Source organism: Neophocaena asiaeorientalis, unplaced genomic scaffold (assembly GCF_003031525.2).
Source record: "Neophocaena asiaeorientalis asiaeorientalis breed wild unplaced genomic scaffold, Neophocaena_asiaeorientalis_V1.1 scaffold258, whole genome shotgun sequence".
NCBI lineage: Eukaryota > Metazoa > Chordata > Mammalia > Artiodactyla > Phocoenidae > Neophocaena > Neophocaena asiaeorientalis.
This window is the reverse complement of record NW_020172591.1, coordinates 5,763,995-5,789,976: the sequence shown is the minus strand read 5'-3', so window position 1 is coordinate 5,789,976 and position 25,982 is coordinate 5,763,995. Positions and strand designations below refer to the sequence as shown.

At 36.2% G+C, this 25,982-nt stretch overlaps 1 protein-coding gene across 3 annotated transcripts in view; it reads right to left on the bottom strand.

The window, feature by feature from the left end:
- Positions 1 to 25,982, bottom strand: part of MAP2 (microtubule associated protein 2) — a 276,003-nt gene that overhangs the window by 188,388 nt on the left and 61,633 nt on the right. The gene's annotated exons all lie outside the window — the stretch shown is intronic.

Genomic DNA, 25,982 nt, shown 5'->3' with positions numbered 1-25,982 from the left:
CAAGTCATTGGTGAGGCAAGCAATGTAGCTTTTGTTTTTCTAAATGAGAGGAGCCTTAAAAAACAGATTTGAAGGAGATTTTTTATTTCCGTTAACTTTCTTTTTATGTATATCCATAGTTAGTCATAGCTTTTCAAAATAGAGTTTTATAAAAGTTATGCTTAAAATATAAACAGCTCTAAGTGTTTAACACTGAATATGTAGAAGACAAATCTGGAAATCTAGGGCACTTCCATCCTCTATTCAGACCACCTGATAAAAGAAAAATAAATAAATAAAAAACCACATGGAGGTGAATAGGTCTGCTGATCCTCTCATGCAATTTGAAGAGATTTCTTTTTATTTACCAAGCTCATTAAGGACAAATATATTGTGGCTTGATTGACTGTTAAGTATGATAGGGTCCTCTAATGGAGAAGAAGGGACTACTGCAGGTCAAGAGAGGAGAGAAGGGGGACCTGGCAGGTAGGTTCAGCATTCAACATGCAGAAGGCCCAGGCTGATGGCAGTCCAGACACGGTGGTTAGAAAGGGGATGCTCACATAGGACATTCCACCCAAAAACAGCAGATTACACTCTATTCTCAAGTGCACACAGAACATTCTCCAAGATAGATCACATCTTGGGTCACAAATCAAGCCTCAGTAAATTTAAGAAAATTGAAATCATATCAAGCATCTTTTCCAACGACAACGAGAGAGATTAGAAATCAACTGAGATTAGAAATCAATTACAGGAAAAACACTAAAAAACACAAACACATGGAGGTTAAACGATATGTTACTAAATAACCAACAGATCACTGAAGAAATCAAAGAAGTAATAAAAAACACCTAGAGACAAATGACAATGAAAACATGATGACACAAAACCTATGAGACACAGCAAAAGCAGTTATAAGAGGGAAGTTTATAGCAATACAATCCTACAATCCTTCAAGAAACAAGAAAAATCTCAAACAATCGAACCTTACACCTAAAGAACTAGAAAAAGAACAAACAAAACCCAAAGTTAGTAGAAGGAAAGATTTAATAAGCCCAATTAAATTTTGAATATTTAGCACATGGGAGAAGTAGCATTGGCACAAGTCATTGGTGAGGCAAGCAATGTAGCTTTTGTTTTTCTAAATGAGAGGAGCCTTAAAAAACAGATTTGAAGGAGATTTTTTATTTCCGTTAACTTTCTTTTTATGTATATCCATAGTTAGTCATAGCTTTTCAAAATAGAGTTTTATAAAAGTTATGCTTAAAATATAAACAGCTCTAAGTGTTTAACACTGAATATGTAGAAGACAAATCTGGAAATCTAGGGCACTTCCATCCTCTATTCAGACCACCTGATAAAAGAAAAATAAATAAATAAAAAACCACATGGAGGTGAATAGGTCTGCTGATCCTCTCATGCAATTTGAAGAGATTTCTTTTTATTTACCAAGCTCATTAAGGACAAATATATTGCGGCTTGATTGACTGTTAAGTATGATAGGGTCCTCTAATGGAGAAGAAGGGACTACTGCAGGTCAAGAGAGGAGAGAAGGGGGACCTGGCAGGTAGGTTCAGCATTCAACATGCAGAAGGCCCAGGCTGATGGCAGTCCAGACACGGTGGTTAGAAAGGGGATGCTCACATAGGACATTCCACCCAAAAACAGCAGATTACACTCTATTCTCAAGTGCACACAGAACATTCTCCAAGATAGATCACATCTTGGGTCACAAATCAAGCCTCAGTAAATTTAAGAAAATTGAAATCATATCAAGCATCTTTTCCAACGACAACGAGAGAGATTAGAAATCAACTGAGATTAGAAATCAATTACAGGAAAAACACTAAAAAACACAAACACATGGAGGTTAAACGATATGTTACTAAATAACCAACAGATCACTGAAGAAATCAAAGAAGTAATAAAAAACACCTAGAGACAAATGACAATGAAAACATGATGACACAAAACCTATGAGACACAGCAAAAGCAGTTATAAGAGGGAAGTTTATAGCAATACAATCCTACAATCCTTCAAGAAACAAGAAAAATCTCAAACAATCGAACCTTACACCTAAAGAACTAGAAAAAGAACAAACAAAACCCAAAGTTAGTAGAAGGAAAGAAATCATAAAGATCAGAGCAGAAATAAATGAAATAGAAACAAAGAAAACAATAGCAAAGATCAATAAACCTAAAAGCTGGTTCTCTGAGAAGATAAACAAAATTGATAAACCTTTAGCCAGACTCATCAAGAAAAAGAGGGAGAGGACTCAAATCAATAAAACTAGAAATGAAAAAGAAGTTACAATGGACACCTCAGAAACACAAAGCATCAAAAGAAACTACTGCAAGGGACTATATGCCAATAAAATGGACAACCTGGAAGAAATGGATGAATTCTTAGAAAGGTAACCTTCCAAGACTGAACCAGGAAGAAATAGAAAATACAAACAGATCAATTACAAGTAATGAAATTGAAACTGTGATTTAAAATCTTCCAACAAACAAAAGTCCAGGCCCAGATGGCTTCACAGGTGAATTGTATCAAGCATTTAGAGAAGAGCTAACACCTATCCTTCTCAAACTCTCCCAAAAAATTGCAGAGGAAAGAACACTCCAAAACTCATTATGAGGCCATCATCACCCTGATACCAAAACCAGATAAGGATATTACAAAAAAAGAAAATTACACAGACCAATATCACTGATGAATATAGATGTAAAAATCCTCATCAAACTACTAGCAAACAGAATCCAATAACACATTAAAAGAATCATACACCACTATCAAGTGGGATTTATCCCAGGTATGCAAGGATTTTTCCATGTATGCTAGTCAATCAATGTGATACACCATATTAACAAACCGAAGAATAAAAACCATATGATCTTCTCAACAGATGCAGAAAAAGCTTTTGACAAAATTTAACACCGATTTATGACAAAAACTCTTGAGAAAGTGGGTATAGAGGGAACCTACCTCAACATAACAAAGGCCACATACAACAAACCCACAGCAAACATTGTTCTCAATGGTGAAAAACCAAAAGCACTTCCTGTAAGATCAGGAACAAGACAAGGATGTCCACTCATACCACTATTATTCAACATAGTTTTGGAAGTCGTAGCCATGGTAATCAGAGAAGAAAAAGAAATAAAATGAATAAAACGGAACTGGAGGAATCAGACGCCCTGACTTCAGACTATACTACAAAGCTACAGTAATCAAGACAGTGTGGTACTGGCACAAAAACAGAAATATAGATGAATGGTACAGGATAGAAAGCCCAGAGATAAACCCACTCACCTACGGTCAACTAATCTATGACAAAGTGGGCACGTATAAAAAATGGGGAAAAGACAAGTCTCTTCAATAAGTGGTGCTCGGAAAACTGGACAACTACATGTAAAAGAATGAAACTGGAACACTCCCTAACACCATACATAAAAGTAAACCCAAAATGGATTAAAGACCTAAATGTGAGACCAGACGCTATAAAACTCTCAGACGAAAACATAGTCAGAACACTCTGTGACATAAATCACAGCAAGATCTTTTTTGACCCACCTCCTAGAGTAATGGAAATAAAAACAAAAATAAACACATGGGACCTAATGAAACTTGAAAGCTTTTGCACAGCAAAAGAGAACACAAGATGAAAAGACAACCCTCAGAATGGGAGAAAATATTTGCAAATGAATCAATGGACAAAGGATTAAGCTTCAAAATATATACACTGCTCATGCAGCTCAATATCAAAAAAAACAAACAACCCAATCCAAAAATGGGCAGAAGATCTAAATAGACATTTCTCCAAAGAAGAAATACAGATGGTCAAGAGGCACATGAAAAGCTGCTCAACATCATTAATTATTAGAGAAATACAAGTCAAAACTACAATGAGGTATCACCTCACACCAGTCAGAATGGCCATCATCAGAAAATATACAAACAATAAATGCTGGAGAGGGTGTGGCAATAAGGGAACCCTCTTGCACTGGTGGTGGGAATGTAAATTGATACGGCCACTATGGAGAACAGTATGGAGGTTCCTTAAAAAACTAAAAATAGAACTACCATACAACCCAGCAATCCCACTACTGGGCATATACCCTGAGAAAGCCATAATTCAAAAAGACACATGCACCCAATGTTCATTGCAGCACTATTTACAATAGCCAGGAGGACACCATCACCCTGATACCAAAACCAGACAAGGATATTACAAAAAAAGAAAATTACACAGACCCCCAGACTTCAGACTTCCTGCTTCAGGAAGCAACCTACATGTCCATCGACAGACGAATGTATAAAGAAGATGTGGTATATATATACAATGGAATATTACTCAGCCATAAAAAGGAATGAAATTGGATCATTTATAGAGATGTGGATGGACCTAGAGACTGTCATAGAGAGTGAAGTAAGTCAGAAAGAGAAAAATATCGTATATTAACACATATATGTGGAATCTAGAAAAATGGTACAGATGGACCAGTTTGCAAGCCAGAAATAGAGACATAAATGTAGAGAACAAATGTATGGACACCAAGGGGAGAAGTGGGGGATGGGATGAATTGGGAGACTGGGATTGACATATATACAGTAATATGTATAAAATAGATAACTAATGAGAACCTGCTGTATAGCACAGGGAACTCCACTTTGCTGTACAGTAGAAACCAACACAACATTGTAAAACAACTATACCCCAATAAAAAATGAATAAATAATAATAAAAAAAATTTTAAAAAGAAAGAAAGGGGATGCTCAGGACAGCAATAGAGAAGGGTACACAAAGCACTGGGAATAATAACAATCCAACAATAGCAATGAGAATGAGAATGTGAAAGTAATCAACACTTAATGACTACGAAAATAGTATTGGGCAGGGTGTAAGTTTCCAGAAAGACAGAAATGACAAGGCATATATGGTCTCTGCCTCAAAGAACCTAGAATCTAATTCAAAAGAAAAATAAACGTTGAATAAGGAATGGGAATAAAGTGAAATGCCACGACATATCAGATTTGGAGTGTTATCGGAGTGCAGAGCCAAGCCATATAGCCCAGTGGAGCGAAGGCTGCCCTGAGAAACTGACGACTAAGCATGCATCTCAACAGGAAAAATGGAGAATAAAGGGGAGGAGGTGACAAGAGACGAGGCTGAGAATTACTTACAGGTGCTAACTAATTTAAGGTGAATACAAATATCAGAATTTAATTTGTGCCTTACCAGGCTATGCAGAAGCACTTAATATGTCATATCTAAAGATCAGATTTAGGCAACCATAGATAAACAGGAAAAGACAACTGTAAATTCGTTAAGAGTCATGACTACTCTTATTTCATCACCCATAATTGTGGACTGCATTGAGCTGATGCCTCACTGATCTACTGCTCTGTGTTTCTTATCCATAAGTTGTAATATGTTTGAGTGGAATATTTTTATTTCTGAGAAGGTAGCGTCAACTATTACTTTCTCCAAATGAGGAAGATTTAAAATCTGACCAAAGGTAAATAGACAAAAATTTCCACGTAAGAACTTTTTAAAAGACCCTAATTAATGACTCTTCTAATGACAATTTCATGGATTGAAGTCACAGGCCATACCCCTCTCCATGGGAGAGACCTACAGCTGCAAATCTCTTATATATATTAATAATTTTGAAAATTATTTTATGTATTGATTTGAACCCTGAATCAGTGACTCCAAATCATAAAATACTTTTGATAGTCATAGCACTTTCAAGTTATTTTGAAAAGTATTTGTCACAAACATTTCCTGAAATATCATAAAGGATGGGGGCAATAATTTCCTCAATCTGAGATTTAAGATTCATCAACTGACTTCGGTGATATGATTTAGTATCATTTATAGCCATCTGTAACACTTCTTGCAGCTCACTTTTCTTCCTCTGCTTTTAGAGTTCAAAATACTGTCTTATGGAAATGTCCATCATTTTTGCCCTGGCCATATTTATAATGCTGTGATGTCTGCCTTGATTCAGATGTGCATGGCCATGCCTTTCTGCTCTGATTAGTTCTTGATGTCTAACTTTCTCTCTTTTCCTAATACATTCTGTCATATCACAGATGAGATCCAGTTGGTGAAACAAAAGGGACCCCACCCTTTGTACCAGAGCACTGGTAGAAATGATGCTACAATGAGCTATCTGTTTTTTTTTGTGTGTGTGTGGTATGCGGGCCTCTCACTGCTGTGGCCTCTCCTGTTGCGGAGCACAGGCTGCGGACGCGCAGGCTCAGCGGCCATGGCTCACAGGCCCAGCCGCTCCACGGCATGCGGGATCTTCCCGGACCGGGGCACGAACCCGCGTCCCCTGCATTGGCAGGCGGACTCTCAACCACTGCGCCACCAGGGAAGCCCGAGCTGTCTGGTTTTATACTCAGTGTAAGGGGTAGCTCACCACCGTTTCGCTACTTCTCTAAAGGTGAGCAGACAAACTCTCCTCGTTTTAATTATGTTTATGAAGACAACATTTTCTGAACTCCAACTCTAAACATATGGTCTGTCAAAAGATTTTTCTGTGTGATTTATGATTTTATTTATATGAAGTCTTATAAAGCTGAACAACTGAACTACATTATCAAATATTTAATCTATCATTCATTGAAAATAATAATATCAGGGGGGTGCTGGTACTTATGAAAACAATAATTATTGAATTTAGCATGTGAAGCTTCTCCTTAAAAATATGCTGTAGAATGGAATATGTGAAGCTTAAACCATTGATCTCAAAATCCCAATTTCTTGGCTTAAAGGGTCAGATGGATCATAAATGTGCTTCTAATGTTATCTTTACAAAAGGCACAGAGTCCCAGCTGACAGAATTCTAATATGGTAAACTCTCTTTCCTGTTTTTTTCCTGAGAAGTTAGAAGGGAGAAATACCCATCCTTACAGCTGAAGCAGCTTTTTTTAATTTTTAGTTTTTAAAAGAAGATTAAAGAGTTTACAGGAAGCAAGGAGGAAGCAAAAAGACAGACAGATGAAGGTGGGAGGAAAAGGTTATGATCCAATCAGACATCCTTTATTCTTGAAGAATAAATTGTGTGGTTTCCTAGTAATGATAAAAAAGGAAGGGGGGGAACTTGACAGGTGCTGCCACAAAAGTGCTTTTGAAAGCCATCAGTTGCTGCATTTTAAAATTCTTAATAGACGAGGACAAACCATTTAGCAAACTGCACATTATATTTAGGTGCATCACATAAACGTGCTGTACAGCACATGGATGCACTTCGAAGGCTGTTCGAGTTACCGCCTCAAAAAGAAAGGGCAAGACTCTACCTGCCATGTTCCCTTCTAGCACACTTCCTGGCACACTGTGGTACTCACAACAGCATTTCTTTAATGAATAAATAATCTACTAGGTGTCCATTTACACAGGCTAGAAATAAGGTTAGCCTGACTCAATACTAAAATAGGAAATTATAAAAAGCTCTAAATTTGGCTTTGGAGGCAGATTGGCATAATGAGTGATTTTCAAAAGAAGGTGCCATGCGTTATCTTTCATCGCACTGACATTAATCAACATAATTGCAACCAGACAGTATTGACAAGATACTGTCACATATGACAACGTGCAGTCAGCATGAGCAGTTTTGTTCAAAGGTTTCTGTGTGATATGGGCCCGGTCCAAAATAAACCCAGTGACACTCAATGAAATTTAAAACTGTGAGTCTGAAAAGTGTAATAGGGAGCAAGGTAAACAATACTGCTAAAACCTAGCCTATGAAATTATAATTTCTCGAGAAGTAAATGGCCTTATGAAAGGGAAAATATTTTGCCTTGTTAAAGAATGACTCTCAGAAGGCCTTAGGTTATCTGAAGAATTTTCCCTTAAATACACATCCTTATAATTAGAAGTTAGGCCTCCTTGCACTTTCTTAATCCCCAAATTAAGAAATTAAAGCAAAATAAAATAATATGAAATAATACTTCTGCTGGAAAAATTGAGCCCCAGTGACATTCTTTTCTCTTTGCGCAGAGAAATAAAATTTGTGTAGGTGAAGGCTGCTGCTTCATTATTAGAGTTTTCTCCATGTCCTTCTTCAGAATACTAATTTATTCACACACATAAAAATATGCATTTTAAACTGTTTCTACTAAATTTAAAGAGAAAGTGTAAGAAAAAAGTAACCCATATGGAAAAAGTATGCTCTTATTAGAGCATATGGGTTTTAGCTCTGTGTAAGTATACATATTAAGAAACGAATCACTGAATGTCTTACAGGGAAGCCTGGATTTACTAATCTCCTGATCTATTTATCATCAGCAGATGCTTACTCTGGTTGCAAGCTGAATGATTGATTATTCCCAGAAAGCTCATAATTGCTGTAATTAGGGTCACATGACCTCCAGCTTGTCTTGCTTAGAAAAAAAAGCAGATGGCCAAATATTAACATTTGAATGAGCACCAGAGATCCTTTAGTTAAGGAGAGTTTAAGTTAAATTCACCAGAAAGCTGTGAATGTCTCATCTCAAACACACTTAGAGGAGTAGTTTAAATTCTTTTTATATTGTCCATTCTGCTCTCCGCAGAGGCCCGCCCTCCCTTACAAAGGCCAAATCTGAGCAGTCCTACCCCACTAATCTAACCCAGCAACCAGGCAACTATAGAGTGAGGAAGGAGTGATGACTCTACTTAAAATCTTCCCATTTTAAATTCTATTTTTTCTTTGTTTTAGAGTATATTAGCAGAATATTTCAAAAACTGAAATCATTCATTGACTTTTCTTAGTAAATAATGATATTACTCATTGTAAGGGCAAATACAAATTAAAAATAAGGGGCTTAATTCTCCCTGTTGAAAATTAGGGTAGAGACTTTCCCCTTTCTTTTTTCTTTTAGAAATTCTTGCACCTTCCTTTTCAAATGCATGTAAATCTTTATAATAGCTAATTAAGTCTCCAGTCACCCTCCCATTCAGAAATGTTTTTTTCAAAGACCTGGGAGCCATCTTTTTGAAATGCAAACATTGAGGGGGAATAGCTCCTCTATCTCCCAATTCTTGCTGGAGAGTATTAGAGCCTAATTTAGGTTGGCTTCTTGCTCCAAGTTGTAAAACTACTTCCTGTTGGAAAGGTACTAGAAGTCTCTCCCTCCACTAAAGAAAGCCAATTAGCTAACACAGATGGTCACCCCAGTTGCCAAGTAAATTCAGTCCTCTTACTCGAGAACTAGTTATTGTTTCCCTTGAAAGCATGTATGTAATGGGTTGTATCTGCTTGACTATTTAGAAGGGTGAAATTTCTTTTGGTCTTTGCAATCTCTTAGTGGATTGCCTCTGATGCCCATCACATTCTAATTTAGCGCTTATTCATTAACAGAAGTGTTTTCTTTCTTTACTAACTTTGTGGAAAGGATTTTGGGGTTGGGAGAAGTTTTTGTTTTTAATTATATTTCTCCAACAATTTCAATTCCAATTAACCCTTCTCCCTGGAGTGGAGGCCTTTTAGAAAATTTAACAAATAATTCAGATGGCGAAATTCCAAATTTCCCATGTGAAATTTATTAAAGAGATATTTAATTTTACTATTTCATTTATCTTTAATTATGAACAAGCTTGGTAATATTAATACCAAAATAAAACAAATCCAGATAGCATGAATGTCAGTTAGAACATTTGGCTCCCATGTGTCAAGATATTGATGTTTATTTTTTCTTCTAAAACAACCTAACATAAAACATAATTTTATTAATGTAACCTCTTAGAACAGACCTTCAGATTAATATTTCTCTATGTAACTATTCTTTGTGCACAAAAAGAGCAGGAGAAGTCTCATGATGGATTGGATTCCTGCTCATAGTTTAAAAAAATATACATGTAAAAGTTCAACAGATATTTGCTGAAAGAGAAAAAATGGAAGGTTGAGACAGAAGGGGAGATGGAAGAGGCAAAATCCAGGTCCAAAGTAAACTTGTCCTGCATTCTCTGTTCCAGGTCTCCTAAATTCCCAGTCCTTTCTCTGTGCCTAGGCTTCTGTAGACCCCTTTTAAGAAATGTCCTTCTTTATCTAGCTCTCACATTATATGTCTATTTAAATTCTATTCACTTTTAAACGCAGTTGAAATTCCTTTTTTTTTTTTTATGTAGTCCTTGTAAATCACGATGAATTATACCTTTTCTGGATCTCTCTAGAAAGTTATATCTGTACTTAGTATTTGATTGTATTGCCATGTATTAGTTGCTATTTATATGCATTCATTTTCCCTTCCCTTAACTTGACTACAAGCTACTGGAGACCAAAGGAACCATTTTTAATACTTCTAAAGCATCCATAGAACCTAGGACTCGAACCACACGTGTATTCTCAAAACTTGATTTAGTAATAACTGCTCTGTTTCATTAGAATTGTATCTTCTTGTGTAGGCTTACTTCATATTAGCAGAGATTTTTACTATGAAAGTACTGGTAGCAACCCATGATTTAGAAATACCATCATTTATGAATTTCCATGGAAGTATGAAACTGAAAGAAGCAATCTGATTACCCAAAGTCTAGATCAGAAAAAAAAAAAGGTTATCATCTGGGCTGTTTTACTTTTTATTTCCTTTTAAAAATTTGTTTGGGGCTTCCCTGGTGGCGCAGTGGTTGAGAGTCTGCCTGCCGATGCAGGGGACACGGGTCTGGGAAGATCCCACATGCCGCGGAGCGGCTGGGCCCATGAGCCATGGCCGCTGAGCCAGCACGTCCGGAGCCTGTGCTCCGCAACGGGAGAGGCCACAACAGTGAGAGGCCCGTGTACAGCAAAAAAAAAAAAAAATTGTTTGGGTATCAGGCATTTATCCGTAACTAGGATTTTTTTATACAAACTCTTCTCTTCCTTGGGCACACTTCTTCCTTTCCCCACTCCTCATCATCCTCCCACCCTAAAGTGGTAGACTTCCACATGGGGCACCTTGCACATGGAGCTAATGACTTCTACATCCAAGAAAGCAGTACACTGTTTGACTAGCTGAGTGGGACACCATTTACGATAGTGTCAAAATGGTGAAATAAAGAGCTAAGTATCAAGAATAGTATCAGTGTGGTCTTTATGAGATAAATAGTGAGCTGGTAAAAATATCTTTGATCAAACCATGACACAGAAGATACGATGTTTAATCCAAAGAGAAACCATTTACCTGAGAAAACTTTCTGAAAGCAAAACCAAATCAAATCATGTTTCAAACACTTTTAATGTCTCCCACTGGCATTTTGCCATATGTTGCAGTGACAAAACATATTCCATTTCTGAAAGCTTCCTATGTTGCCTTGTTGAATGATGAAGTAATTGACTTTTGCATCTTCTGTATATTTATGTAAAGGTAAAGAGCTTCTGTATTTTCTAAACTCAAAGTTAAAACAACTTTTGCCACTTGGTCTCATTCTCCTTCTGCAACTGAGCACCTTAGTAGTAACCAAGAAAGTTTATGAAAACTGCCCAGATATGGGAAAATCAGAAAATTAACAAATATTTATTCAGCCCCTATAATATAAAAGAAAAACAGCAATTCCAGGTATGGTAGAGGAGAAGAATCATGTTTGATAGAGAGGAATAACAACTATTTAGGTAACTCCTTGGTGGTGGGGGGGTTTCCATTTATAGTTAATGCATGATTATTCAAGTACCATAAGATATTTTAAAGTAACTTAAGTAATTATTAAGTACATGAATTTTCTATGTTGTGCAATACTTGTATGAAATAGAAGGGAAGCTGATTACATTCCACTGAAACACCTATATAATATCCTAGCCTGTATATATAAGTATAATTTCTCAAATTAATTTCACCTAGCCTACATGGCTGCTTATGCATGCCTCAAACATACTACTAATAGGAAAAGATGTACATCTTCATTTCCAAATAGTTAAAAGAGGTAGAAAACCCCAAAAGGTAATTATTATTATTATTATGTGATATTAATGCCAGATGGCCTATTAGATCTCTGAGTCCCTAAAAGAAATGGACAGTCAAAGTGAAATTTGAAAGTGTTTGGATCTATAAAGTTGCCTATCAAATCAAACATCCTACTCACTGACCTACTTTTTCCATATTTCCAAACTTACCTAAAATTCTTAAACAATGAAAAAAACTTGGAAATAAAAATCACAATTAGAGAAGGGAATTCTTGTAATTTAACTTTGCCTAATGGTTTCAGAAATGAAGCCCTCCTTCCCTCCATGGACACATATATGTTTTCTACCCCTTTTGTCTAGTTTAGTCTCATTTATGGGGCTGATATTCTTTAAGATGGTTTTAAGACCCCTTAAAGATGCCAGCATAGGTGTTTTTTAAAAGTGGACTAACTCATTCTTGTACCTTCATCTTGTACCTAGACAGCTACTTCTGGCAAGGCACTACTATGTGATAACAGATTTAGGGACAAGACTGAAAAAGTATTTCCACTCTATAAGCAAAACATCTTCAGTCAAACGATATCAAGTTCACTCTAATTTATCATTCTAAAGATTAATATCTTATAAATGAAGCCACTATTGAATGGGATATACAAATATACTATAAGCCAGTAATTACATTTGGGTAAATATGTATTTTTCTACTTATTTTTATCCTCCAAAAGACTGTTCTGTATTTTAAGAACTATTACATTTCACAGAGGAATAGTTTATTTAAAAATTGTGTCTGATTTAGCGACTAGGTACCTCTATTCATAAAATGAAGATGATAATATTTAAAGTTCCAAATATGTATTTATATTCTAAAAATTAGCTAATAGACTTCTTCTATATTTGAACTATAAACTTTACTTGACAGACATACAACTTTTACTGGAAGATAGGAGAGAGAGGGAGGAGAAGAGAAAGAACGAGAGAGAGACATGGGTAGATACACAAATATAGATGTAAGTGTATAATGTTAAGTTTTTCTTTTTTTATTCAGCTCTTCCCTAAACAGATTAAAAATAGGGGAAAGAAAAGTAAACAAAGACTCTAAAGTAACATAAGTTGATGGTCATAAGACACTGAGTAATATGGAGTGAAACCAAATCCGCTTTGGTTTATTAGCACAAAATGGTTTCTTAACTAACATTTTTATATTGCTAAACAACTAGAAGGAATGATTTCAGAAAAGGCAGATAATTTTAGCTGCTTTAACAGGAATGGCCCATCAAGTATGCCCCAAAGTGAAGCCCTTGTATTGTTCACTGGCAAAACTGTCCAACATCAGCATGCATATCTATGTATCTATCTAATGTATATGTATTATACGCTGTTTTCCTTTTTCTACCATGCAACTGATGATTTTCCATCCTTGGATGAATAACTGATGAAACTTAGTAAGTCTCATGTAGATTTATAGAAGCTGAGGAACAAGAAAGCATATCCCATTTTAATAATATAAAGTTCTTACTTTGCAATAAGTAGGCCATAAAAGAAATAAAGGATTTCTAAATGAACAGACTCCTTCCTACACAAGAAGAAAATGCACTTCTTATGTTTTTAAATTCTCCAAGCTGCCTTAATAAGATATAGGCCCAAATTAAAGTCATGGTATTCTTTAATGATATAAATGATATAAAAAGATCAGCTGTGCTATTCTTTGGAATGGCATTCTTTCAGATGAATTCAGGAAAAGAATAAAAATTAGCTGGTCAGTGAATTAAACCCATAGGATTGATTTCATAAGCATGGGGTTTGTATGAAAGTATATCCAAGGGGTTGTCTCTTGTAGCCATTTGACACTACAAACATTTAGTTAAGACAAAAAGAATCAGCTAGAATATTTTTTTCTCATGTGGGAAAAACATCTGTTACTTGTTATTTAAGATATTTCCAATGGGTTGTACTTTCCTATTTGTCCTCTGGGGAATCAACAAGCCTATTTCCTCAGTATGTTAAGACTCTCAAAATAAAGGAGCACTTCTGGAAACATATATTCCTGGGGTATTTCACTGGTTCATATGAGGAGATTGAGAGGTGATAACGTTTGCCTCTCACCCCCACTCCAACCGCCTCCCCACCAATCCCATTCCAAATCATGTCATGAGGCTTATTTCTTGATTGGCATGTTTGTAATGGGAAAGGATTACTTTTTATAAAAAGGAGAAAGTAAGTATTTATGATGCTTCAGATTTCAGAAAGCTGCACAGAAGAAAACAAATTCTCCAAGGACTAACTGGCCTTTCCAGTTTGAAGTGTGATTCTAGCAGCTTTGCATCTCTCCTTAAAGTGGTAAAGAAATAATTAGGTAGTCTACAAATCTTTCCAGAATCTCAAAGTCACTTTATCACATGTCAATCCAATAATTAGAATTCTGAATATGTTTTCATCCATAAGTATACCATCATTATATTATGCTCAATGTAGGAATAAAGTAGAATGACAAAGCAATCACCCTTCTCATACCTTTACTTTTTTAAATTCCCCAAATTAAACCAAGTAGTTATTACTACTTCAAATGTCTTTTGGGTGATCTGTTTAAAGTCCCTACTTTTTTTGCTCAACTTTTTTCTATCACCAAGGGAAAGAATACAGTGATTAAAAATTATTATAACATATATACACATATGTGTATATATATATACACATACACATATATTTTTAGCTATATATTTAGTTTACAAATATATAATAAAATTGTTCATTTTTGCTTCTAATCTTTACAATTCATTCAATAAGCATTATCAGGGTGTCCACTCCTATGAGGCCCTACCAGGGCAGGAAGCAGAAGAGTGAAGACCCCAGTTGCTGAGTTGCTAGCGAAGATAAGACATATCTGGAAATAATCGTAACATATAACATAAAGAAGCATGAATGAATGCTATGAGAGATGTGTGAAGCAACATGAAGCAAGTTAGAGGGGAAATAGAACTTCTTCTTGAGGTGGTAACTGAAGGTTGACTATATAGCTGATCAAAGACTTTATCTTGACTCTGGAAAGCAACCCACTGCAGCTTACTAGTAAGACTTAAGGGTATCCTCAAAGTATTAGCATTTTATACAGTTTTTTTTTTTTTCTAAGTGAAAATCTGCTTAATTGTGCAATACGCTGCTTAGTTTGCTCAGAATATCTTTTTTTTTTTTTCAGTACGCAGGCCTCTCACTCTTGTGGCCTCTCCCCTTGTGGAGCACAGGCTCAGCAGCCATGGCTCACGGGCCCAGCTGCTCCGCGGCATGTGGGATCTTCCTGGACCGGGGCACAAACCCGTGTCCCCTGCATCAGCAGGCGGACTCTCAACCACTGCGCCACCAGGGAAGCCCTGCTAAGAGTATCTTTAATAAAAGATATAATACTACTCAGCAGAGCACAGAGAAATTACTTTTTTGATCAGTTTAAAACAAAATATTTATATTCCAGCTTTTTCATTTATGTATTTTATTTTATGACAATAATTTAAAGATCTTCATTGGTTTTATTCCCTGTCTTGGGAGAAACACCAGAATGTATTACTCATGTAAAAACTATGAAAAGAAAAGGCCTTTGACAGAGAATTTTAAAATGAATTGAAAATTTCCCTATTTAAGATCCATAAATATGCATTATCTCATTTAATCCTTAAGTGAAGTGTAAGTTATTTTTATTCCCATTTTACAGATAAAATAATAAAGTCAGACAATGTGACTACAGGCAGCTGAATTCAAGGCAGAGGGATAAACTAGAATTAGGAGAGAAATCCAGGTCCAGGTAGAAATAATGAGATATTGAAAATAGTCTGAATGCCCAACAGTGGGGAAATGGTAAAAAGAAGTATGGAATAGGATGAAATATTACACAGCTGTTAAAATCACATTTTTCAAGAAACCAGGAGTCTCAGGATACAAAGTGTAACTTCACTTTTGTGAAAGCAAAGCAAGACAAAAACTGGAGGGAAGTATGCCAAAATACTGGTAGCAGTATTAATAATAAAAAAGAAAAATATCAGAAAAATCAATACATGTTTTTTAAAAGGTAAAAATTGTGGTATAAAGTGTTTTTAAGAATGAATATCAAGCTTGACTTTCTAGTTTCTGGACTTCACTCTGATTTCCTTTTGTAATAACTTGAGGAAATTTAAATTGTTTTCCAATCTGAATTCAGTAACACTATATTTCATAGAATCTAAGATAGAATCCATTGTAGGGCACACTTTGCCACCAAGAAAGAAAAAAAATTGCCAATTTAACTACGGCATTTTTGATTTTACATAGTTTAATGTAAAAAAATGTATATCTTAGAGTTGATGAAATGTTGCAAGGACATATAAAAAATTTTTATTGAGGTACAATTGACATACACCATTATATTAGTTTCAGGTGTACAACATGATTCGCTATCTGTATATATTGTGAAATGATCACCACAATAAGTCTAGTTAACATTCATCACCATTTACAGTTACACAATCTTTTTTTTTTGTGATGAGAACTTTTAAGATCTAGTCTCTCAGCAACTTTCAAACGTGTAACATAGTATTATTAACAGTAGTCTCCATGCTGTACATTACATCCCACAATTTATTTTATAACTGGAAGACTGTAAATTTTGCCTCCCTTCACCCATTTCACATATACGATATCTTCTTTATCCATTCATCCATTGATGTACATTTAGGTTGTTTCCATATCTTGGCTCTTGTAAATAATGCTGCAGTGTACATGGGGGTGCATATATCTTTTCAAATTAGTGTTTTCACTTTCTTCAGAAAAATATTCAGAAGTGGAATTGCTGGAACATATGGTAGCTCTATTTTTAAATTTTTGAGGAACCTCCATACTGTTTTCCGTAGTGGCTGGGCCAATTTACATTCCCACCAACAGTGCACAAGGATTCCGTTTTCTCCACATCCTCTCCAACAGTTATTTCTTGTCTCTTTGATAGTAACCATCTTAACAGGTATGAGGGGACATCTCATTGCAGTTTTGATTTGCATTTCCCTGATGATTAATGATGTTGAGCATCTTTTCATGTATCTGTTGGCCATCTGTACATCTTCTTTGGAAAAATAACTATCATATCTTCTTCCCACTTTTTAATTGGATTGTTTGTTTTTTTGCTCTTCAGTTATATATGTTTTATATATATATTTTGGATATTAGCCCCTTATAAGATATATGATTTGCAAATGTTTTCTCCTATCCAGGAGGTTGCCTTCTCATTTTGTTGATGGTTTCCTTTACTGTGCAGAAGTGCAAGCACATTTCTGATATTCCATTTTATATATTCCTATCTATAACTTGCTTTTATCTAGCAACACTAGTTATTTTGCTCAGCTAATATTATAGAAGAAGAAGCTTTTCTATAAGGGAAACCCCTTTTTTCCCTGAAGCAAAATAACCCAGCTCTAGTTGAGAAAAGAATAGCAATTCTATTATATATCATATTTTGTGTTGAGAATCTGGCTATTTCTGGTGAATTAATGTATCTCTAAAAAGTCTTGTTAAATCTAGCTGCTTTTCCAAAATGTAATTTAGATAACTGATTACCAAATTTAATTTAAATATCTTATCATTCTCAGCTGGAAAGAGAAATAATACAAATTGTACTGAACCATACATATCCAAGTGAAAAGACTTGGTAATATGAGATGTTTAAACATGCTTCCATTTCTATGCACACTTTATATATTTTAATAGATATATTTATTTTGGAGTATGTAAGTCATCCTGACTTTTCACAATCAGACCAAACACACTAAAATTATGTTCACACTCTCACAAAAGAAACTCTCCATATGGAAGATGAGTAGAGGATCACATTAAGAAAAGTTTTTGTGTATTACTCTTACAGTTATTTACACTTCTATTTAACAAAACCTTTTATTTCTTTTCTTTTTACATGTTTCATTTTAGCTTTTTTTTTTCTGAAAAGTGGCCAAAATGAAATGAAATTTCAAGTTGTCATGTTGACCATACCAACCATAAAACAAAAATACAAAAGGAAGAGGACAAAATACAATTCTCTTTTTTTAAATTTAATTTTATTTATTTATTTCTGGCTGTGTTGGGTCTTCACTGCTGCGCATGGGCTTTCTCTAGTTGCAGCGAGTGGGGGCTACTCTTCGTTGCAGTGCGTGGGCTTCTCACTGTGGAGCACGGGCTCTAGCTGTGCAGGCTTCAGTAGTTGTGGCTTGCGGGCTCTAGAGCGCAGGCTCAGTAGTTGCGCCACACGGGCTTAGTTGCTCCATGGCATGTGGGATCTTCCCAGACCAGGGATCGAACCGGTGTCCCCTGCATTGGCAGGCAGATTCTTAACCACTGCGCCACCAGGGAAGCCCCAATTTACTTTTAATTAAAATTTTAAAATAACAATTCAAATTTAACCCTGTGCATTGAAAATATTCCTGATTCAAAGATTTTTACTTTGCCAAAAATCTCATTCTACTTGTAATTTTTGATTGGCAGATGGGTAGAAGCTGGCAGGGAAAGAAGAGTAGGAAAAAGTCCAAAATAGTCTTACAAGAAATTCCATGTTTAAATGTGTGCAAGTTTACATAGAATATACTGAGGAGTGACTATAAAAGGGAGTCAGCCTAAGTGTCTCCAATAAATTCAACTGTAAACTATATGAACACATAATGAAACAATGCAAGTTACAAATAGAGACTTTTTACTGTCACTATTATAGACATGTTCCTTTTTTTCCTTATTAAGTTGCCAATTATCAGTAGTCATGATTCCAGTATAACCTATTTGCTTCAATCCATCCAGATTTCAAGGATAAGAAAGCACAGTTTGTACACGAAAAGTAGAAATAACAGTAGTTGTGTGTGTGTGTGTGTGTGTGTGTGTGATATTGGGGGTTGGAAGAGCGAGGTCAGAATTGAGGCCAGAAAAGGTACATATTTACCGTGTGCCTGCTACGTGTTAGACACTGCAATCTGAAGGGTAAATATGGGCTTTTGAAGGCTAAATGCCTGATTAATGTATGCATAAAGGAAAAGCCAATGTTTTTCTTTATGTTAATTATTAATCAAAAGTCTGTACAGGGCTTCCCTGGTGGCGCAGTGGTTGAGAGTCCGCCTGCCAATGCAGGGAACACGGGTTCGTGCCCCGGTCCGGGAGTATCCCACATGCCGCGGAGCGGCTGGGCCCGTGAGCCATGGCCGCGGAGCCTGCGCGTCCAGAGCCTGTGCTCCACAACGGGAGAGGCCGCAACAGTGAGAGGCCCGCGTACCGCAAAAAAAAATAAATAAATAAATAAAAGCCTGTACAAAAAGTTTAGCAGCACCTGGCATTTTGCTCTTTTATAAGCAACAAAAGCCCTTATTTTATTCAGGGTTTAGTTTTTTTATTTTGTTTTACAATATAAATACATGTTCTAGAGAAGAAAGGAGAAGGGATAAATGAAATTGTAAGCCAACTGATGTGAGTGCCCTGTAAGGCTGTTATTACTCTAAACTCAGTTAAGCTGTTTTTGAGTCTCCCTTAAAACCAATTAACAAGAAAATAGAACAAAAGGAATGGCATCTTAAAACTCTGCTAATTAACTGAAACTTACAACTGATGAGCAATTTTTCAACTCTACCATTCTTAGGAAATGTGGCTACCCAATTGTGGGCTTCAAAAGTATTTTTCTGCATATTCAGAAAGCTGACCATTCTTTAAAATGCTAGTCAGCTTTACAAAGAAATCACTCTTTTGATACGTTTATTAAATGAATGAATTAGAATTGGATCTTTTTATTTAATCAAAATTTAGCAAGTAAGACAGGTAAAATAAATGAAACTCTCGATAATCAAAGAAATACTAACTATGAAAACAAACACTGTTCAGGAAAACATGTCTGTAAGTGCCCCAAGTCTGAAATGTATCCAGTTCTCAACAAGTTTCAGCTTTCTACCACAACCTTCAAAAGTACTCTGACCCAACTGTCCAAAGGTCCATGATGCCTCTATTTTATTTCACAGTTTATTCATAATCACTATATAAACACACCACCAAACTTAATTCCAGCTAGCAGTCACAAGACACCTGGGATCAGATCAATAAAATCTGAAAGATAAACAGAAAACATCCCATAAATTAAATCAATGGAATGATTTAGTCTTTTATTTTACTAAAGAGGAAGATGATGTTAAGTTACTTGGATCCCTGCCCATAAAATTTACTGGCTGACCATATATCCAATCCATTTACAACAAGGGGGCTATGTAGCTGTAAAACTTTAAACTTAAAATTATCTTCTGGATTTCATTTAAAAACATATATTAGATGTCCAAATTAGATACTATTTTTATTTTCAGCAGTTTCTATTTATTTAAAGTAGAACAATTCTTATATTTATATTCTAAAACATCAACCAAAAGTATTTGTTAAATTCTGTACTGAATATACTACCATTTAACTTGAAAGATGTTTAAGTAAAAATAATAAAACTGAAGGATTTCCCTGGTGGCACGGTGGTTAAGAATCCACCTGTCAATGCAGGGGACGTGGGTTCCATCCCTGGTCCAGGAAGATCCCACATGCCATGGAGCAACTAAGCCCGTGCACCACAACTACTGAGCCTGCGCTCTAGAGCCCACGAGCCACAACTACTGAGCCCACGCACTGCAACTACTGAAGTCCGCACACCTAGAGCCCATGCTTAGCAACAAAAGAAGCCACTGCAATGAGAAGCCCATGCATCATAAGGAAGAGTAGCCCCCACTTGCTGCAACTAGAGAAAGCCTGTGAGTAGCAACGAAGACCCAAGGCAGCCAAAAAAAAAAAAAAAGTCCACAAAAAAAAATCTTTAAAAAAGAAATAATAATAAAACTGATGTATTTGGATCCTTAATCTGATTTAACATCCACAGACAGTCTGCAGATTCAAAGTGCAGCATCAACAATCTGTTTAAAGGCAACAAAAGTCAAGTATGACAATTCCAATGGCAACCTAGCAATCTTCCCATCATTTTCTTACACCTAAGTCTTAACCACCAAATCATGCTGAGAAGCGCATTGTCAAGTGGAAGTAACAAGAAAGTAAACCAAGGACAAAAGCAAACCCCAAACTTCTGTGCCAAACGTCAGCCTGTCTTTTGGACAGTTAGTAGAGAAGATAACTTTAAAATGACAGAGTGAGATTCTTGGCTTGCTGCAGGGAGCATCCATGGCTAAATCTCCAACTTAAAAAAATCAAGTTAAGTTCTAGAAGTGTGTTTGTGACTAACTGGTTGGAAATTGGAATATGTTCCACATGATATTGTTAGAAATGGCTCATTATTAGGCTCCTAGGTAAAGTCCAAAAGCTAATTAACCTAAAAATCATAATTATTTAATGAAAAGAACCATCTAAAATAATATTAATATATTTTGAGGTAATATGTTAATTAGCTTGATTGTAGTAATCATTTCACTATGCATCTGTATATCAAATTATGTTGTACACCTTAAATATACAATTTTAGTAAAAAATAATATAAAGGGAATACTAGTAAAAATACGATTGAAAATGAAATTCTTGATTTTTAGTCTTAAGAGCAGGTGCTTAAGAAAAGTGAATTTTATCACACAGAATGAAATTGTATCCATACAACTTGGATAAAATTGTGGAAATTAAAAAATAAGGCTTTGCAGGCATTTTGAGGGACTTCAAGACTAATGGTGTTGATATACCTACTTCCACTTCAAATATCTGACTTTATTTTACTTTGATACAGATATTCTTTTAGTATAAAACCATCAGTTCCCAAACTATGTGCCATAGTACCCCAGGATACCACAGTAAATTCAGAGAAGGATGAAATATTTTCAATATGTGAAAAAATACAGCAACATCCATCAGGCACCACACAAACTACTAGCCTGGAGTAGTTCACAGTTTCAATATTGGATTATGCTACATTCCTTTCAATGATACCGCAGCTTTGCAAAGTTTGGGTTTTGATGGTGTTTGTGATATAAAAGCAAATACTAACACTGCATGAAAACCAATGTGGAGTAAGAAATGAGCATGACAATATCCGATCTGGCTCTTAGGTTTGAGGGCTGGGCAGTAGCCAACAGGCACACATATCCCATTAGTAAATAATTGCGAGTTTCTAAGTATAAAATAAAAAGATTCTTTTCAATTTATGTGCAATATTTTTTTTCAAAAGGTGACTAAGTGGGCTTCCCTGGTGGCGCAGTGGTTGAGAGTCTGCCTGCCGATGCAGGGGACGCGGGTTCGTGCCCCAGTCCGGGAGGATCCCACGTGCCGCGGAGCTGCTGGGCCCGTGAGCCATGGCCGCTAAGCCTGCGCGTCTGGAGCCTGTGCTCCGCAACGGGAGAGGCCACAACAGTGAGAGGCCCGCGTACCGCAAAAAAAAAAAAGGTGACTGAGTTAAGATCTAAATACTTCTTATATAATTAAATAAAACTGTGAGGTACTACTTTTAGCCTAGGGGTGCCATGAAAAAAATTATTGAGATACTCAGAATGCCATAAGCTGAAAAAGTCTGGGACATTCTCTATTAAGCGTAGTTGTTTTGTTTTGCTTTGCTTCAATTTTGCTCCACAAATTTAAAGAAAAGAGAAAGTAGGAGAGATTATTAAAAAAAAAAAAAAAAGACTGGTAAAGAGAGAGAGATGTAAAGGAGAGGAAGAAAAATATTTTCCTAAAATCAGAGAAAAAATACTAGGAGAGTGGGAAGGACAGTGGTTCAATGCACTGGGCACGTGGACTGTGTGTGCATGTACATGTATGTGTGCATGTTCACATGTGCTACTGGGCGTGCAAGAGGTGGCTAAAATAGTACACATGAACATTAGGGGATGAAAGACAAACAACAAGGAGTGGGTATGCTGTATATGGGTACATGTTAACCTTGTTGATCATCAGTCATCATTCCCTAAGAAAAAGTTCCCTAGTTGCCAGGAGACAAGGAAAAACCACACAGAACCACATGTTAATTTGTGTGCAGTTTTAAGTCAATTTACTGTTTGATCACAATCTCTTCTTGCTAAGAGCTCTTTGGCATGCTAGATTGATGTCCTGATATCTTTAGGTTATTTTAAATAGACTGGATTTTATCTGTTCTGCAGGCACTTTCAAATATACACTGTCACAGTAAAAACAAAATGAGATTTGTGGAATTTTTCAAAAGTCAGGCTTTATGATACATGAACCTGGCTGCTTTATACGTTCCATAATGTGACTGGGGGGGGACATTCCGACCTGCCCCCATCACTGTCCCCCAACCCATCCCCTTCTCCAAAAATTTTTATTTATTTTCTTTTCAATACAGCATGTGTCAAATACAAACTTTAATATATTAACACTATTTCAGTTATGTGAACCTTGTATTTGAACACACAGGTTTAGCAAGGTGTTCAGTGAAGGTGCTTAATGTTGTACTTTTCTGATGCTGTTGTCAAATTTAAAGAAATAGTTGAAAATTCTCCTTTTGGCAGAAATAAGAAAAAAAAAAATCCCATCCTTAACCCACCTGATCTGCACTGAAAATATGTAATGGAAACAGTTTTGAAGAAGAGTTCATTTTAGACCTGGTGAACTCACACTGTCTGAGGATTTCTGTTTGCTTGTTTGCTTTTCTTATCTTAAGGGGAGCACATCCATTTGCAGTGCCTAGAGCAGCTGCTTTGTAAAAAACTCTGAACCTTTTTTTCCCCCCCACTCAACCCATTTAGTGAACAAATAGGCACAGAATAGTGAAGATTTATGTTTCCCTAAGGCTCAATCCTCACTGTGAACATCTGCCATTTCAAACACAGAGGTCAAGACTTCTTGTGTAGTAGTTTGCTGAACAATGCTCTCCGCATAACTCAAATGAAATTCTTTTCAATAGGATTCAGCATCTGCTTCTAGGCAGCTTAACTTATCAGCATATTAAGAGCACCACTTCTTCATTCTCCAAGTCTCTTTCTCCATACCAAAAAGGTAGGGAACATGTCAGCAATCTTGAGAGTTAACCGCTAAAGCTTTTTTCCCCCTCTTTTTCCAATGAGAAATAACCTTATACCTGTTTATTACAAATCATGTTGTGTTGGTCAGATCAAATTATAAATCCTACAGCAGGTTGAAGTATTTCTGTTTACATCTCACAAGGAATAAAAATTGAAAATAACAGACATATTTTCAATATTAGGTTATCAAGGTCAATTGAAAAGCCACTTTTCACACTTCCTGTGCTTCTCCCTCCTTAAAGTTACACAGGAGTCTCAATTTACAGAAACTGTGACTGCTTGACTCATAGAAAAGTTAGTGCTTGAGCTTCAATTTACAGATACACAAGTAGGAAATACTATAGTTGCAAATTAAAATTAAAAATGGATTCTATTTAAAAATACACATTTAAGTGCTTTTTATCAATAAATATAATCCTTACGTTTTTAAAATACAGAACAGTTTTTTAAAAATAGTATTGTTTACTATTTCAAGGACCCGAAGTTCCTTACCATCAAAGAGCTTACTTAGAATCTAGTGGGATAGAGGTGGTCATGAAAAGTCAAAAGACAAAAGGCTAAAAGCAGAACATGCCTGCTGTCACAAAGAAATACCAACAAAGAGCTACGGGAGACAGGAGATCAAAGAAGGAAAAAAACCAAAATCCTTTTATATAGTGATCGATAAGGATTCACAGAGGAGGTGTAATTGAGTTGGGCCTTGAAGGAGCCAAAGGATTTTTTTTTTAATGTTTTTTTTTATTGTGGTAAAAGTCACATAATATAAAACATACTATTTTAACCATATTTAACTGTGCAGTTCAGTGGCACTAAGTACATTCACATTGTTGTGCAACTCTCACCATCATCCATCTCCTGCATTTCTCACCTTCCTAAACTGAAACTCTGTCCCCTTTAAACACTAACTCCCCATTCCCCACACGCCCCCCACCACAGCCCCTGGCATCTACCAATGTACTTTCTGACTCTATGAATTTGACTATTCTAGGTACCTCGTATAAGTGGAATCAAACAGTATTTGTCTGCACCTAATGTATATTGGAATGCATTTTTAAGGTTAACTTAATATATGTCCTGCAAACAGATAATACCTTTTTTTTTTTCTCCTTGTACAGTAACCCCTCACCAGTCATGTACTTCATACATTTTAGTGTACATACGTCAATCCCAATCTCCCAGTCCATCCCACCACACCCCCTTGGTGTCCATATGTTCATTCTCTATGTCGGGATTTTGATAGGTGGAGACAGAATGGGAATGAGACCAACTCAGACAATGGACTCAGACAATGGACTCAGCAGAAAAAAGTAATGAAAGAAGCAAATCCCAAGGCAGTCCCACCTGGCTGGAGTATAATACACAAGAAGAGCAATAACTGGGTGAAAGGCTAGGTTGGGTCTGTATAGGCAGTAGTGATCTTGAATGACTATCTGAGGAGGATACAGAATTTAATACATTTAATTTTGTATGCTAAAGTGAACCACTGAAGGTTTTCTATTCAAGAATGACATAATTAGGACATTTAAATGGCAAGGCTGTGTAGACTGGATCAGAGATGAGGAGAGATTAAAGAATAGACCATCTAGGTGACTCCTTCAGAAGTCCAAGTGATGGGTAATGAAGAGTCAATTCGGGAAGAGGCAGTATCAGTGTCAATGCAAAGAAGGAAGAGTGCTCCAACTACTGCAGAGGCAAATGTCTTAGACTGTTCAGGCTATATAACAAAATACCATAGGCTGAGTGACTTAAACAATAGAAATGTATTTCTCACAGTTTTGGATGCTGGAACTCTGAGATCAGGACGCCAGCTTGATCAGATTTTGGTAAGGGCCCTCTTATTGGCTTGCAGATAGCTATCCTCTCGCTATGTCCTCCCATGGTCACTGTCAAATTAGGATCACCTTTGTCACCTTGTTTAACATTAACATCCTGAAAACCTTATCTCTAAATTCAGTCACGTTGATGGGTTAGGGCTTCAACATATGGAGTTTGAGAGGGGACACAGTTCCGTCCATGGTAGTGTGTATAACCTGTGGGACTTAGGGACTGGTTGGATATGAAAGGCATGTGACAGAGAAAAGGAGCAAAGAGAATCCTGAGGGTTGAAGACACAGACTCCCAGAAAGATGGTATCGTTCTTAGAAACAGGGAAGGCTGAAG